The 19,021-nt window shown below is 34.1% G+C and overlaps 1 pseudogene; it reads right to left on the reverse strand.

The window, feature by feature from the left end:
- Positions 1–3,506: 3,506 nt before the first annotated feature.
- On the reverse strand, positions 3,507–14,654 carry LOC101569974 (annotated as a pseudogene).
- Between the last annotated feature and the right edge of the window lie 4,367 nt (positions 14,655–19,021).

The following is a 19,021-nucleotide window of genomic DNA, read 5'->3' on the forward strand; positions in this document are numbered from 1 at the left end:
AAACATGCAACTGTGGGATAACACACATGTCTACTGTACTGTACATCTACTTTTAATCCTGTAACTTATTTAATTTCTTGTGATCCCTAAAGGAAGCTTGTCCCTTAAGATTCTTTCATTTCTGCTCTAATTTTTTCTGAGAAGACATCCATTTTCATAGCTCTAGTGATAACCACTATGTACCTGACTCACAAGCTTCCACCATGCAGGATGATCATTCGCTTGGCAGTAGGGTGCTCCAATTTCCCACTGGATGGTGGATCTCAAATACAAAGTACTAACATGTCTCATTCAATCAAGAAATATTTTTAATTCAAAATTGGCCTCTTCTTTTACTTTATTGAATTTTGTCCGTGGTGTTACCATTGTCCTTCTTAGTTCTCAAATGATAAAGTCATCATTCATTCATTCATCTTTTTATACTTTGTATTCAGTAGATGGTAAAGAAATTCATGTTTTTGTTAAAATAATTTCATTAGTCTTTCCCTCCTTCCTATCTTCATGGACAGTACTTAAATATGACCCTTATTGTTTTACCCGCAATCAAATGATTATTATGTTTTTTTATCTGTTTCAGAATTTCTCTGCTTCACCAAATTTTTTCTTTTCTTATAACAGCCAAACTGATTATTGCATTTACTTTGTTAGCTCTTGCCTAACATGTCTAAAACATTCATTATATTACTATATATGTGCAGTACAAGTTGTGATGGCTACTTTTCTGATTTCTCATTGCCTAAAGAACATCCAAACTGCATCCACTTGTAACGCTCCCTTGGACCCAGCCCTACTTTCTGAAAGCTCCTCAAAGTACACTTGTTTTACTCACAAGATACTGTACCAAATCTGTTACAGAAAGCCGCTTTTCATTCACCTTTCTGGAACTATTGACCAGTTTTTTTGAAAACAAATTTATCCACAGACTGGGAGGAGCATAGTAAATTTGTTTTCATCTTATTTTTTATTCATACTTTTGCAATATATAGGAATAATGTCTCCCAATGCTGGCACAACCACTCCAGCTCCATGTCAGAGCATCAAGAAGCAGGCAATAGAGATCCTTACAGGCTCAGTTCAGCATGGCTCTGGCTCCTAAGAGGATGTGATGCAGATGCTCATCTGATAGCAGGTCAAGTTCAGACACTAATTAGAGTAATGGGGAGTGGCTGAAAATACAGGTGAAGCCTCACTTGCTTACCTGAAGCTCACTTCCTGCTGCCTGGCCTGGTTCCTAACAGGCCATAGACAACTAGTGGTCTATGGCCCAGGAGTTAGTCACATGCACACAACACAATCAGTCACTCTGTTCAATTATATGGCAGGAAGGAATGACTCCAAGGTAGCTATTTGCATCAACAAAGGTTTATATCTCACCCATCCCATGTTAATCTCAATTGTTGCATGGCTTTTTGTATATCTTCTCAATTTTATCACTCAAACTAATCCCCCTCCCCTCTCTGATACTGGAATTACTGTTTTAGAGGATGACAATCAATAAACACAACAGTTTAGTAGAGTCTTTCCTTAAAATTAGCACATTTCACTGCTCACATGTCACTAGGCAAAGCAAGTCACATGGAGAAGTCAAGTATCAGTGGGATGTGGATGTATCTTTTCTTCAATGAAGAAGGACAAAAAATCCCATGGCTAAGCGTGATGTCAACAAAATTACATTGTGCTATATGTCCATAAGGACAAATAGCTACTATTTTGAAAATTAGCAACATGTATTAGTCTAATCTCCTTGTCATAAATATTAATCCTTCTCTTTCTTTTTACAAAATACACTCACAGACTCCCCAAGGAAGAGAAACCCAACATACAGCATGACAGCAAAGATGAATCTTTATGATCTTCTGTCTTCATAAGGTCAGGACATGACTGGTATTGACTCACAAATATACTAAATAACATGACAGTTATTATCATAATGGAAAATGTCCTGGATTAAGAAACCCCTAGTGAGGTGATTTCATCATGGGGTCACTATCTTCAACACTGGCTTAAGCCACTGATGTTCATAACTGAATGTGTTGTGAGCAGATAGGGCCAGTTTAAAGTAAGTGGTCACTGAGATCCATACCTCTGCAAATTATATCTCTAGGTAGATGATGTTCCATCTCTGTACTCTCTTCCCCAGCCACCAAGAAGGGTGCAGCTTTGCTCTCCTATACAGTTCCCCATGATCTTTCTTCTCTGGAGCCGGGTGACTATGGGCTAAAACATCACAAACCAGGAGCAAAATTAAACATTTCCATTTAATATTAGGTATTTTGTCCAAGGAATGGGAAATATCACAAATAAACTAAAAAGAATAGTGATATCCTATCCACACCAAACAATAGTAGTAGAACAAGAATAGCACAATAATAACATGCATATGAAAAAGAGCAGATAGAAAGCGTATGCCAGTTGCTGGTCCACAGTGATTTACAGTGCTTGGTAGGGAAGTGATAGCTCACATGGCAGAAGAGAAAGTGTCCTTCTATCGAGGACCCCTGTAGAGAGCCTCCAGTCTCCTGCCAAGGAGACTGTGTTATGACACATGGAGAGAGAAAAAGAAAGGAAAAACAAGAGACAAAATGGCAGCTAAGTGGAGATCCAGGATGACCAGTTGTACATGAGAAAACAAAGCCCATGTGGCAGCCAGGACCTCAGCATTTATTGATCAAAGAGGGATTTGAGGTGAGACTTATCAAATGACTCAAGGGGGCAGAGGTGATCTTGTGCTAATAATGATCTTGCCCTGGAGTGAGTTATCATCTTTTTTTTTTTTTTTTTGACTTATCCTCTTAGTGTTCTTGGTTTTAGCTATTTAGTGGGTGGGAGAGGATGGCTCATTTCTAAAGAGATAATGGGAAGTCTCAACAATGCGATATGATAATCCTATTCATCCTAAGAAAGAATTCAAAATTAGCCATTGTCAATTTGTGTTTGAGACTGCCCTTGAACTTGTGGTGATCCTCCTCTCTCAGCCTCCTAGGTGTTGGGACTATAAACATACACCAACACACCAGCTATCTTTCCATTTTCTAATGTCTTTTTTCCTTGATTTCTTTTTTTTTTCTCCTTGATTTCTTTTTTAAGAATGTTGCAAATTTCATTGTAAAGTTCTTTCATTCCTTAGTTAGGTCTATACCAAAGTATTCAATTTTTTAATGTTATTGTAAAAAATATTGTTTGCTTTCTCAGTGAATTTTTAGTGAATAAGAATGTCATTGATTATTGTGTGTTTATTTTGCATTCTTCTATACCGCTGAATTTTAGTTATCAAGTCTAGGAATCTTTGGATAGTTTTTTTTTTTTTGGCTCTTGTAAACCATGTCCTCTATAAATAGTATTTTTACTTCATTCTTGTATGTATCTTTTTTATTTCTTCTTTTACCAGATTTTTTTTTTTTTTTTTTTTTTTTCCAAATTTTTTTTTTTTTTTTTTTTGAAAGAGAATTATGCCTTTATTCCTTGTTTTGCCAATTAGGCAAGCTGAATAGTTTGCTTTTTGATGATCAATCAAAGAGACCAAATCCCATATCCTCATCTGATTCCTCCGACTCTCCCTTGGTTTCCACCTTGGCTGGGGGAGCTGCAGCAGCAGGAGAAGCAGTGGTGGCTGCAGCGACAGAGACAGCAGCCACAAATGCAAATGGATCAGCTAAGAAGGCCTTGACCTTTTCAGCAAGTGGGAAGGTGTAATCAGTCTCCACAGACAAAGCCAGGACCCGTTTGTACCTATTGATGATAGAATGGGGCACGGATGCAACATTTGGGTAACCATTCGGCAGACAGACACTGACAACATTGCGGACACCCTCCAGAAAGTGAGAATGCAGAGTTTCCTCTGTAATGTCAAGGACTTCTGGGTTGTAGATGCTTTGGTTAATTGAGGACTATGTTGAACAAGAGTGATGATAATAGATATCCTTGTCTTTCTCTTAATTTTAGGAGGAAGGCTTTCAATTTTCTCTCATTAAATATGATATGTGGAATAGAGTTATAAATGGATTTTTATCATGTTGAGATAAATACTTTCTATACCTATTTTCTTAAAGTTTTCTTTTATCATGAATGGATATTGGATTTTGTCAAAAGCTTTAAGAAGAATGTGAGGCTTTTGTCTTTCCTTCTGCTTGTGATGAATTAGAGTTGTTGACTTAAATGTATTGAACCATTTTTGCATCCCTGTATCTATGGAATGAAGCATAATTGGTCATACTTTATGATCTTTTGATTATTTGTTGCATTCTGTCAGATTCTTGTTAATGATTTTGAATCTATATTAGTTAGAGACATTTACCTATAATTTTTTGGCTGAATTCTTAGCTGCTTTGAGGGTCAGTATAATATTAGATTCTGAGAATGATTTTGGAATTACTTCTTTCCTCTCAATTTCATTAAAATGTTTGAGGAGCATCTTCACTGAAGTTCTTGTAAAATTCTGCTGTCATTCCATCAACTCTTGGCCACTTTGTATTTGTTAGTTTATTACTGTTTCAATTCTATTGCCTGTTATTGGACTTTTAATCTTCTGAATTCAGTTTCAGCAATTACATTCTTGGGAATCTACATTTATTCTGAGTTTTCCAATTGTTTGGCCTTAGGTTTGTGTAGTAGTTACTAATAATTTTCTTGATTTTAGTGGTGTCCATTGTGATTTCCCCTTTTAAATTTTTAATTATGTTGCTTTGTGTCTTTCCTTACTTTGAAAGATTAGCTAAGGAACTTTCTCTTTTATTTATTCTATCAAAGATTCAGCTCTTCAATTCACTGATTTTTTAATTGGTCTTTTAGTCTTTATTCATTAATTTCTCTGATCTTTAAAATTTTCCTTCTTGTGAAAGTTCTGGATTTAAATTATTCTCCTTGTGCTTAGACCTTAAGATGTATCAATAGGTTACTCATTTGGTATCATTCTACTTTTCTGATGTAGGGATTCACTGCTACAAACTTTCCCAGTAGGACTGCTTTCACTGTGTCACATAAATTCATTCTAGCATTTAACTAGCATTTTCAAATAATTCTAGAAACTGATTTATTTCTCAGTTTCTTCTGTGAAACAATGATTATGGAAGAATTTTTTATTTCCATATGCTTGTGTAGTTTCTGATGATATTGTTTCCTCTTTTATTATCCTGTATCAATGTATTTTATAATATATATCATAAAATTTCAATGATTTTCTATTTTCCTACATATTCTATAGGAGCTTATATGTGGTCTATTTTGGAGAAAATACAATGTGTGGCTGATAAGATTGTGTATTCTTTTGTTGGGTGGGAACATTTTATACATAATTATTAAATCCATTTGTTCAAGAGTTTGGTGCAACTCTATTATTTCATTGCTGATTTTTTGTTTAGTTGATCTCTTTGCAAGAGTATGGAGACCTCTACTTTATTGATATTAATGTTTATCTCTTTTTCTATTAGCATTTGTTTTTTTGAAGGTAGATTCATCATGGTTTGGTGAAAATAGGCGTATAATTTTTATATTTTCCTTGTAAAGTAGTTCAATAACCAATATTTAATGTCATTTCTTGTTGCTTTTGGTCAATGTTGGCTTGAATTCCATTTTCTCTGAAAATACAGTAGCTACACCTGCTTAATTTCAGGTTCTCACTGCATGGAATGTTGTTTTTTGAATTTTTCATTTTCAGCCTATGGATTTTCTGTTAAGTGTACTTCTTGTATACAGAATGCTACTGGATTTGGGATTTTGATGTTTTCTGCTAAATTGTATCTCTGAATTTGTGAATGGCATCCTTCTACACTGGTGATTATAATGGGTAGGTACTGATACAGTCTTGTCATTGTTTTAATTTCCTTTTCTATTTTTCTTTCTTTTCCTTTTATTTAATTTCTAATCTTATGTGATACATTCATTTTATTGGACATTCTGATGTTATGAATTTCTCTGTTTCTTTCTCATGGAAGTATCTTATTTCATCATTACCTTTGAAAGGCAGTATTGTCATTGTAACAGTGGACTGGACAAAAGCACACCATCTTCCCTCCATTTCTAATTTTTATGCAGTTGGCAATAATCCTCACATGGGTCTTCCACACTGAGCACCATGATGATGCAGTTCAGCTGGGGGTTACACCTATTTTTTCTAACCATTGCTTTTCAGGGTTCTATCTACCTACCTTATTTGTAGGTTAAATTCTTTTTTCATGTCTAAAAAGTTTTCAGCTATTACTTGTGTGAATAGGTTTTTTATGCCCCTTATGGTGTTTTCTGATTTTTCTAAATTCCATTTAATCTTGTATTAGGTCTTTTAGAGTGATCTAAGAGCTGTTGTGTCTACTTCTCATGCTCCATTATTGTTTTCAATATACCTCTCATTAATTTATCATTGATCATAGCCCTTTCCCCTAGGTATGACACTGTGCCTTCCCATTGGTTGCTTCTGCTACACATTTTTAATTTCTGCTTGGAACTTTCTTATTGACTTCTTTTCTAATATTTTCATATTTATACATCTAGCATTTATACATCTAGCTTCTGAACTGTTTATCAGTATCTTCTCTAGACCCACTAATCATTTCTTTTATTAAGGTGGTTATCTGATTAGTCATATCTTCTTTAAATTTGCTAAGCACTTTAGTTAAACGTTTCACCTTCATTTATTTTCTTTCAGAACTATCCACTGTATACTTATGAATTTTCTTCCCCCAAAACTGAGGTTCTACCCCACCCACCCCAAAAAGAATGGTTATCACTAAAAAGTCAAGCAATAAGAAAGGCTGGAGGGGCTAGAGGGAAAAATGAACCCTTTTGAACTGTTGGGGAGCGTGCAGACTGGTACAATCCCTATGGAAATCAGTGTGGAGTATCCTCACAAAGCTAGGATTAGAGGACCCATTGAATTCAGCTATTCCTCTCCAGAAGAACTGAAAACATCATACCACAGCAACATAGATGCATGTTTATAGCATCGCAATTTGTTATAGCTAAATCTTGGAAGTGACACAAATGCCCATCAATTGAGGAATTGATAAAAAAGATGTGGTATTTTTATACAAAGGAGTATTACTCAGCTATAAAGAAAGATAAACAAAAGTTTTATAGGTAAATGGATGCAACTTGAGACCATACTCATAAGTGAAATAAATCAGAGCTGCACTTGTAAACATCATATTGTCACCACAGTGCACGAACCTGAAATAGCAAAGATCTGAGAGGTACAATACACACTGTGAAAGGGAAAGACGCTGTTCAAAGGGGAGGACCAACTGGGATAAGGGAAAAGCAGAAAGAAAGAAAGAAGGAAGGAAGGGGAAATATATATGTATATACACAGGATAGCTTGGGTAATTGTACTTCTTATTTCTACTGGTCTATTGAAGAGAACAGTTAATGCTCAAATTAAAAAATACATACATCTAGAAATATTACACACACACACACACACACACATATATATATATATATATATATATTTCCTTTTACATTTCTTGATAAATTTTGCATTCTTTTATCTGGTAATCTGAATAACTAATTTGAAGACAATAGTATACAATATAACAACCATTGTTGAATTTCCGTTATTCTGTTTAGTGAAATTCTACATTCTTTCTAATTTTTTTTACTATTTTTTTATTCTTTAATGAAAACACTGTGGGGACTGGGGAGAAGGCCCAGAAGCACTTCCCTGGCAAGTGCAAGGGCCTGAGTTCAATCCCTGGTTCCGAAAAAAAAAAACAAAAAACAAAACAAAAAAAAAAACCACTATGAACTGATTTGGGAGGAACTGGAAGGTTTTAGAGGTATACTGTTGCTGTATCTTTTCATCTTTTTGTTTGCTTATTTTTGTGCTGAGATTTGCAAGTTCTTTTTTCTCAGTGTTCTGTAATTTAGGGGCAAGTTGGTATTTGTTTATGATTTCACCTCCTTGCAATCCAGGCATTGGCATAGAGAAAAAAAGAAACCAAATGCCAGTAACTACTATGTTACCTTGACTGTAGTAGTAAGTTAAGCAATGACCACGGCATAAATTATCAATATCTAGGAACCACTCATGCGTAGTCCTTAACCAAAATAAAGAGGACCATGATTTTAGGGAAGACATTTAGACCACCCTTATCTTGACCTGTAATAACTCAGAGCATTAATTTCTCCTGGTTTAGCAGTCTGAGATCTCAACCACTAAACTAAATGTCTTCTGTCTTAGGCTTCCCTCTTTGACAATTACTGCCACTGAACCTGACTATCTACAACATAATACCAGTTCCATGATCTTGGTCTGAGACTGGACCTCATGGGGGAGCCCAGCGCACCCTCTTTTAATTCCCACTACTTCCAAATTCATCTCCCCGGGCTGTCTCTCATCCAGTCACTGTCATAGGGTATCTCTTCATTCCTGAAGCAAAACTCTCCTCCTGGGTGTTATTCTCTTCATCAATCAGATTGGTCTGTTCATTGGCACCTCTTTGCTTTTTGCTATGGAGAACAAAGGATATAGAAGTGGAGCATTTTGTTCTTGGCTTCTCCTGGCTTTGGTGTGAGATCCAGGTAAGAATTTGGTGTCTGGGGGAAGGTTACATAGGTCTCAAAATAATGTAGTTAAGTGCATTGGGAGGCATATGGTATGTATTTCTGAAGTTTCTTCCCCTTTGTTTATTCATTCAAACTTAGACTCTTCATAAAGTTTTACATGTTTATTTTTTCTGGAACCAGGGATTGAACTCAGGACCTTGCACTTGTCAGGCAGGTGTTTATGCTGCTGAGCTGTATCTCTCCCTGGCTAATTTAACATTTCTTACAACTTCTTTTAAAGGTGTTTTGAGTTTTATTCTTCTAAGTGGATTATAGTGTTCTCTACTTATATTCTGGATATTTTGTATTTTAGTTATTATAATATATGCACACTCATGTTTATAACAGTTTTATTTACAATACCTATGCACTGGGTACAGAAAAAGATATATTGCCATGTTATCTATAATGAAAAGTAAAGTCATATTTTTTTGGCGGAACCGGGGATTGAACTCAGGTCCTTGTGCTTGCCAGGGAAGTGCTTATTCCACTGAGCCATCTCCCCGGCCCCATAAAATCATATTATTAACAATAAAATGGATGAAATTAAGAGCATAATCCAAAATGAAGTTATAGAAAATTTAATATCATAGTATTTCTATTTTTTTCAGAATGTAAAATACAAATTAACAAATAAATACAATAAATATCTGATAAGAAACTAGAAAGCAGATTTGGAGATAAGAAAGGATATCAGGGAAGGTGAAGAAGAATAGGGTAAAGAAATAGAAATGGAGCAAGATATGTAATATGCATGTACGTCAATTCAGTGAAACAGGCATCATTAATCTGTACTGCAAACATATAATAATTTTTAAAAAGTAACAAGTGAAAAGGTTTATTGTCCTATTTGGATTAAACATAGAAATAATAAAATTATCATGGAATCTATAATTGAGTTTTATTGAGTGAATGAATATTAGGTATTCAGAGAAAACATATTTTATAAAAAGCCAATCAGTCTGAAAAGTTTAAGAATATAAATTAATTAGTAGTATTTTAGGACATGAAAATGCTAATGAAAAATTAACCTTTCCCATGAGTTCTACATTAAAACCTGCATGGTAGTTAAAGACTCAACTATAAGGTGATTCTAATAATAGCTACCATTTGTTGATAGTTACATTTCAGGCATAATTCTCAGCACACTGCATGTATTGACTCATTTAATCCTCATCATAACTCTAGGAGGTATGTACTGTTATTGTTATTACCATTTGGGGACAAGAAACTGAAGCACAGCAGGATTAAACAGTCAGCACAAATTGTTAGGCCAGGATCCAACTAAGCAGTTTAATTTTATAGCAAGTATTCTTGACTGCCATGCAAAATGATTTTCCAAAGGGTAGAGTTATTTTCAGATCTAGACCAGGGTGGCTCTTCAGAGACCGGATACGCTAGCATACTGGGCTGAAGCGTACATTGTTATTTTAATGACAGTTTCATTCTCTAAGTCAGACCTGTGTCTATCTTCTCCATCCGCCCAAGGAGCTCCAGGATCTTGAGATATTTAAGACCCTCCTACAGGTCTGTGAGCCTGACTGTGTTGCCAGAGGCATGAATGTCATGGAATATTAAAGAAAGCAATAGTTTTAGATGAATTGACATTGTATTTGTTTAGGTATCATTACCTGAAATATGTGACATTAAAAAGCCCATAGTTTGCTATTGACTATACAGGTGGCAAAAACCCTGAAAATATTATATTACAAATAAGGTTCCAATGAGAATTCTTAACAGAACTAATGTGACTAATATGTACAAAAAAGGGAAGAATCTTCATGCTGTTCATAGATTAGCTAAAGTCTTATTTCTCCATTTTTAAATATTATTACTAATGAAGCAAATGATTCCTCAGTGTGTTTGTCTCAGACGTTTCAATTCCTCTTCAGTGTAGGGTTGTCTGGCAATCTTGCCACGGCCTACTCTTCACTCAATTTATATTTGTTGCTATCCGGTATCCTAACAGTCGTCATCTATGAATCTCTGAAATACGCACCTATTTTATATTCTGCACACAACTCTATCTCCTCCCTTATCTATTACTACAGACTTATAGCCAAATTTGCTTTTACAACTTTTTATACTTAGAAATTACTGGAAATGCAGAATGATGTGATGTCACTCAGCCATTTCCATATCAAGATATTCATTAAAAAGGTAGTATTTATATACTATGGGATTACTTGGTCAGACAGGTTAGGTCAGACACAATAAACAAGATATTTTAGCTGCTGCAGGCCTTGCTTACCTCCCTGATAGCTGAAAGAATCAATACACATCATGATTGCTGTTTACTTCTGTACTTATTGAAGAAACTGATACAGCGGAAAGATTGTCTGTGGCTAGATAAATCAGGATTCATATTTTGACTCTACTTTGGCATAGCGCTGATCTTGATAATGACAATATCCAATATTCTGCTTTCCTTTTTGGGGGGATGGGTTTGCTTTTATGTATTTAGTAGTCTCACTACACAGCTCAGACTCATAGTGATCCTCTTGTTTTCAGCCTCCCCAGAACTGGAATTACAGGTGTGCTCTACCATGCCCAGGCTCTGTGGTCAGCTCAGCACACCCTGGGGCAGGGTTGACTCTGCATCTCCAGGGGCTTAGTCCACTGAGCTATCTGGCCAGCCCTTCCAATACTCTGCATTCTAAGCTATGATATAGAAATAAAAAAATCCAAAGGGAAAAGGACACATTTAGCCTTCTCTCATTAATCCTACATCTGCCTACTCCTTTTCCAGTTCTTTTCTAGGACAGTGTTCTAAGATGTTGTGTGTTCTAAACTGTTGACTCATATCAGTAGTACTTAAGGTTAAAAATATGCATCTATGTGCTTTTTTTCTTCTAACCTTTTTTTATCCATAAAAGTAAGACTTCAACCTTCAATATTTTCAAAATGTGTTTTTGACATTTTGAAAACACATGTCGAAATTTTTTAATAGATTATATATTTGAATATCTATTGTTTTGCAGATATGTTTTAAATAATGGAAGATACAAAAGATAAACATAATTTAGCTTTTGTTCTCAATGAGGTTAGGGCTTACACAAAAGACAAAAACAGTAATTAAAATTTCAGTAATACCGTGATGTACGTGTGGCTATGTAACTCACTTTGCTTAGGTTTCTTCAGAAAGAAGCAGTTACAGTACCAACACAGGTTCCCTAGAATGTGCTTTTAACCCCATTCTTTTGCCCCTTACATTCTGTTCTATTTTTCCAAGGTAGGGGACAATTCTGCTTCACATTCTAAGATTCTGGCATGAGCCAGGCTCTGAGAGGCCTTCAAGCTCTGTACGACTCTCCGCGCATTCTGAGCACTTTGTGTCAGGCAGCCATTTAGACTCTGCTGGTTCAGTGTTTATTTGACCTGGGATATTCTCTATACTAACTATTTTTCTCAGGCTAGCTCTTGATAACTAAGAAATATGGAGCCTTTCATCTAAGATTCTTCAATATTTAGATCTCTTGCATTCCTAGAGAAGGAAGGAAGATGAGCTGCCTCTTCCAAGGGTGTCTCAATAGCAAATCACTGCTCCCGTCTTGGTCTTGTCTCAAATACCCTGACAGCATCATCTTCTCTCTTTGTAGACATTGTGCCATATATGTTTAAACTTGCTTACAAAAGAGCTAACATTTATCAAAAATGCAAGACTTGAAGTTTTAACCAATGCAAGGCAAGCAGCTAAGCTTTTGTGTATACCATCTTATGCACTAAAGCTTAATTATCACAAAACAAAATGCTGCCTTTTTGAAATGCCAATCAAATATGAGTAGATAGGTTTCAGAGAAAAAAATCTTGATGTTCAAGTACCTTTCCTAAACCTAGTATACATAAATTCTAAAAAAAAAAAGGATTCTCTACTGGTTCCAAGGAATGTTAACTCATATTGAGGTTGATAAACTTCTAAAAACTGGTGGAAAAATAGGTACATGACTTAGTAGCCAACAAGGAAGTGTGAAGTACAACAGCACACTGTTCAGGTGAAGAAAAAGAAGCAAAAGATAGAGACATGAATAATCCATTCAGAGAAGAAAAATTGCAGAAGAACAATCATATAAAAGAATATTCATGTTCAATAATAATAAAAAGAGACATACACAAAACACCCAAGAATTGCTATCACTGTAATATTTGCTGTAGAGCTGTGCCAGAAATCAGGAACTTCTACACATTACTATTAAAATTAGACGGAGTAAATGAGACCAGCATTAAAAATAAATATGCTTTCTAATCACTTTAGTCTAATATTCCTATTTAAAAATATTGAGAAAAAATATGTGTGAAAAATATCTTTGTAAAATATATTTTTGTGATTTGTAAGAATAGCATGAAAAAAATAGTATTGGATATAAAAATCAATTATTCATATTGTTATATTAAAATCAATTATTTATATACTTATATTAATAACAACAATTTGCTTCAGGAACAACTAATCTATTACATACAGTGTAATAAGTATAATATATACTATTTGATATTATGTGTCATATGTACTACTATATATACATTTTCTCAGGTGTATGATATATAGCATGCACAAAAGGTCAATTAATCCAAAATGATGGTATTTTTTTAGTACTCATTTGTTATTTATTCAAAATAATAGGAACTAAAAATCATTTACAATTTAGATTAGGCCTAACAGATCAAATAATTGAAAAATATGGGATTGTGAAATTCCAACCAGGTTGCCCATCATCAATGTCTTCACCATTACCTTCAGTTGGTAGATATTTCATTGAAATTATGTAATCCACAGAAAAAAATAAGAAAGGCAAACACAGTGGTATAAAGTGTGCTGTTCAAGTAAAAACAATAATGTGAAAAGAATTCTGAAAGAGATTGTAATGTTGCATTATGTATTTAATGTTTTAAGATATACACAGAAAAACTTTAATAAATTTAATAAAATATTACTTTTATATTATCTTATAAAAATAATAAAAAGGCAATTTTTGGTCATCCTGTATTTAAATAATTGCACTATTAAGTGGACAACTTGTGAGTGCTGGATTTTTTTTTCCAGAAATGAGATGATATTTTCACCAATTCGCTTATTTTCCTTTTCTTTATTAGTTCTTCATTTACCACACTTTCTAAAATCATCAGATTTTACTTTAATAAAGAAAATTTATCACAAAGAAACAATAGTGGGCAAACAGAAAACAATGATGAGAAAACAGTAGAAAAGTATGTGTTGGAACAGTTTAAGTAAGACAATTATCAATTCAATTTAATATTCCAAACATAATTAACAACTTTTCCAGAGTAATTTCAAAAGTGTATTTAATTTTCAATGCTTTTTCAATGGGAGTAAATCATATTTGATTCATTTTTGGGGTACCATTTTATTTTTAATTTTTATTTTTATTGATACATGGTTGTAGTACATAATGATTATATTTCTCATGGTGAGTTGGTAAATATACTTACACACACATATATATATATATATATATATATATTTTTTTTTTTTTAAATCTTCTTTTCCATTTCTCTTTTTCCTTCCATCTTTGCTTCACCTTTAATACTGAGGTATTAGGACACCACACATGCTAGACTTGCTCTCTACCATTAAGATGTATATGCAGCCCCTAACAAATTTATTACTTTGCTTGTAACTTACCATCATTTTGCAGATGATAATTCTTATTTCAGTTTCAAAGGCTGTTACTTCCAGATTTTATGCACCAAATCATGAAGCATTTACTGTGTTGATGTAACTAATGGAATTGGGGTGAGGCTTGGCGAGGTAACAATTTACAGTCTGTCAACAAAGCTGTTTTGAAGTGACACAGTGCCACAAGGGGCAGATTACAAACTCACTGAGAAGAACAAAACTCAAAATAAAAAATCCATGAGTTAACTACAATGCATTCCTCCAAGAAATCACACAATAACAAATGTGACTGAGGCTGCTGGGAATAAGGCACCCTTTTCATTGTTGACAGGAGTGTAAAATGGTGCAACGATTATGAGAATCAGTATAGAGATGACCCACAAAACTAAAACTAGAAATCCCATTTGACCCAGTTATTCTTCCCTTAGGTATCTTGCCCTGAGTTGAAGGCATAACATTACCTTATACGTACATGTATAGCCATCGTTACAGCAGCACAATTCATACTAACGAAATCTTGATGGTCTCTGTTGTTTTCAGTGGATGAACGGATAAAGAACACTTGCAATTTATACACAATTGATCACTACTTAGCAATAATAAAAAGAAAACTAGTGTTGACTTTTCATGAAATAAGCCCAGCATGCAAGCTTAAATATATGGCCTGATTTATTTGAGAAACCAAGATATGAGGAATATGAGAAATGGAAAATATAAATGAAAAACAAAAAAGTAAAAGGATAAGTAGTAGAAATATGGAGGTAGATTTTACTCAAATGGGAAGAGATTTAACATATGGGAGAAGGAAATGGGGGAGAGATGCAGGAATAAACATGAAAAAAGAATGGCGGTGTGTTATATACGCAAGGAATGCTATCGTTATAGAATGCAAAAGTATACTGATAAAACTGAAAACTGAAAGAATATGTAAGTTATAATGAGGCACCTGACAAAAGCAATTCATCAGTGAATGAGTAAATAAATCAATCAAGGAATAAGTGTCACCTCAGGAAAAAAATGTATTAAAGGAAAAAGAATATAATAAAGAGAAAAATAAAAAAAGATATTTGTTAATTATTGTGGCAAGGAATATAACATAATACATAATATGCAAATTAAGGTAAGAATGAGGAAAAAATTGTCTAAGATTGTTTTTCCATTTTTCTTTTATGGACTAACCAATATAACTATGCTGGCAACTTCTGGGTTTAATGTCCAGAAAGATAGGAATTCAAGAGACACAATTATGTCCCCACTGGACATAAAGAAATGAAAAATCAGCAAAAGCATAACAAAAAAATAAAAACAGCTATCATAAGCAAAATTACAAATAATCAATGCTGGAATAATTGGATATGCATAAGCCAAAACAAAATTCAAAAAATATAAAATAGATTAACATTAATGTATTGTGTGACAATAAGCTGTAACACAAAAAAATAATATTTCTTGAAAGAAAGTGAGAGGAAAAATCTTGCAAACTTAGGCTAAGTAAAAATATCCAAGATAAGACACAAAAAAATTTCATAAGGAAAAATTATAGCTCAAATTTCATTAAGTTGACATTGTTACCCTTCAAAAGATACTTTTAAAAAAACAAATGACAGGATCTGGACTGTAGGAAAACATATCTTAAATGAATTAATGCTCAAAATATATATGCAAGTCTTTTAATTTAATAATAAGGAAACACATCTCAAATGTATTATTCAAAAATGAAAGAAGCCAAACTCTAAAAGCTATAAATTAAATAATTTCACTTATATGAAATTCTTGGAAAAGGAACAAATGAGTATTTCCAAGTTTCTAAGTCTGGGCAAAGAGAAGTGACTACTAAAGTATATGAAGAAACATTATGATACAAAGCAGTGGATAGAGTCCATATCTTGACAAGTTTTGATGGAAAAATTCAGCAACTGGATAACTAAAAGTGATTATTTCCCTTATGTAAATTTAGCATTCATACGTTTGATTTGAAACAAAGAAATTTATTGGAAAATACTAAGAAGAAACTCATGAATATCAAGGGAAATGGTTCTATTGGAGTATGCTACACCCCTTGAAAACATCAGATCAAAGTTTTCATTTATTGAAAGCTCATCACATTCAAGCTGTGGTGTCATGTGTGTAACTGTGTTTATGCAGAATATAAATAACTATATTCCTATGGAGAGACATTCAGGGACAAGGCAAGACAGAGAAAATTAATTCTACATAGAGTTACAGTCATCCTGGTAAAACTCAGATTTTGCTCACAGTATTCATTCCCCAGGTTCAAGTTCAGCTTTACACAAGTAAAAAAATAATTTCTTGTTACAAAGTTATTGAAAGGGGTGAGTTTTATATTGAACTTATTTTATGGGAAATGGTACATTGTTTAAAAGTTTAATTTTATTATTATGGACAAAGAAATGAGCAGAATTATGCACCTCAACATATTTAACATTCTATCAGACTATTAGTTAAGAGTTTGGTACACACACTACATATCCTTGTCAGCATTTTTGAAAAGCAATTTTGTTACTTTAAAAAATAGAGAACCAAGCCATTAGTGGAAATGATGCCTAAAGTTGCATTTATTGCTGGCACCTCTCTGTTCTTATCCCCAGCGCATCAGTAGCAAGCCAAACAAACAAACCATGAGGTCAGTGGTGAGCTCTTGCTCAGGGTGGCTGAAGCTGGAGGGATCAATGAGATCAAGTTACAGATTCTTGTTCTTAGGTCATTGCTCTAAGGACACAAAGAAAATACCAAATTAGTAGGGTATTTAAACTACTTCTTAAGAATTTCATTGAGAGAGAAGCATGGTCCCATTTTATGTCTCACTCTATGTCTTAAAGAAACAGGATGATCTTGGAACTCTTCCTGACTTCCATTGAAGCTGCTCCAAGAAACAAAAGGGCAGTGCTTCCTCCCACCATGGACTTGTCCCCAAATGTTAACTCCATTGATGCTTGCTGGTGAGTAAATGTGAGTCAAAGCAAGTTAAATCAACTGACAAATGAGAATTAATGTACATTTTAAAACACTAACACAAAGAAGCTTCTGTGTGAATATAAAAACACACTTTCATTTTCTTGGGGCTTTGAAACCTCACTCAACCTCCTGGTTTCCAGAGAGAGAAAAGGGTGTGGGAGGGAAGTAGAAGTGGACTAAAAGTAATTATGATGTGTTATGTACATGGACTAGTTCTTACGATGAATGGAATCATTACATATTACAGACATAGACTACTGAAAGAAGAACAAAATTTAATTGATAAATGTTAGGTTCTTCTAATCATGAAAATGTAGCTCATACAATAGTATGAATAGTATGTTCCTTGTGTTAGGAATATTTTATATACTTATATAAGTATATGTATTGATTACCTATGATTCTAAACTAGTTGTTCTATATATAATAGCTATATATAGTTTTTATGTAATTTATTTATTTATTTATTTATTTTTATTTATTTATTTTGGCTAGCTCAGCCTGCCCTGAAGGTGTTTTTAATAGTCTTATTTCTAGGTTATGGAAGTCTGGTCAGATGATTTCCTAGCAGCTTACATTAGTTGAGTTTTTGACAGTGGTTACATATTATTTGTATAGTATTTTTAAATTTTTGGTTTTTTATATATATTTAGTACAGGATCTACAGGCTCTCACTACATAGACTGGTAGTGATCCTCCTGTTTTCAGCCTCTCAAGTGCTGGATTACAGGCATGTGCTACTACACCCAGTCTGAATGTCCCTCTCAGCGCGTCCCATGGATGGGGCTGGCATGGCACCCCGAGGATCGAATCCCAGTCCCCATGTCTGCCTAACAAGGCACTTTAGTTCACTGAACTATCTGGCTGGCCCTACTTTTATAATAAAATGTTTTAAAATGAAAATTACATGCAGTATTCAAGAATATAATTTTTCTAATATCTGTTTACCCAATTACCATGACAAATTAACCTTCCAAATCCCTATGAGACATCTAAATCTTGTAACGGTCAATCTAAAGCACCTGAAACTTATACTACAGTGAAGAGAACTGGACAGCCATCAGAACAGGAATTCAGACTCAGGAATGGCTGAGATTATTCCAGGGCAGTGGTTAAATTGAGAGCTCCAACTGCAATATTTGACAAACTGTTCAGTTATTCTCAGCTGAGAGATAGGAAAGAAAATATCATTTACATCAAAAGTGAGGGCTTGGGATATAGCTCATTAGCATAATCACCTGCCTGACAAGCAGAACATTCTGAGTTCAACTCTCACAAGAAGAAGAAGAAGAAGAAGAAGAAGAAGAAGAAGAAGAAGAAGAAGAAGAAGAAGAAGAAGAAGAAGAAGAAGACTACTACGACAGTGGATGGGGAAATTGCTAATATGATGTTGACTCAAAAAAGTACCTTCTCTCAGCAGACAAAGCATTTGCTTTGGCAAGCACAGGGACCAGAGTTGGATCCCCAGTTCCGCATGCCACGCAAGCAACAGAGTCTGGGCATGGTGGCACATGCATGTAGTCTTACTGATGAGGAGGCTGAAAACAGGAGGATCAGTAAGAGTCCAAGCTGCATAGTGAGACCCCATACCAAATACACAAATGAAATAAACAAACAAAATACTTTCTCTATATTTTATATGTATGTTTGGGATATAGCTATGTGAAAGTAAAAACAAACAAAAAATAAAAAAAAAAACAATTTTATAAGAAAATGCAGGGACTAAAACTACTATTTTTATATCTTGTCAAGTAAGAGATTTGACAATATTTGACAGGAAGTCCAAAATCTTCTAAAGTATCAAACTGGGACCTTTTGGACTCTAAATGTACTAATGGCTATTCATTTTAAACTTAAATCTCTTCTTAAAATTCA

This window comes from Octodon degus, unplaced genomic scaffold, assembly GCF_000260255.1.
Source record: "Octodon degus isolate 3935 unplaced genomic scaffold, OctDeg1.0 scaffold00235, whole genome shotgun sequence".
In the NCBI taxonomy this organism is placed as follows: domain Eukaryota; kingdom Metazoa; phylum Chordata; class Mammalia; order Rodentia; family Octodontidae; genus Octodon; species Octodon degus.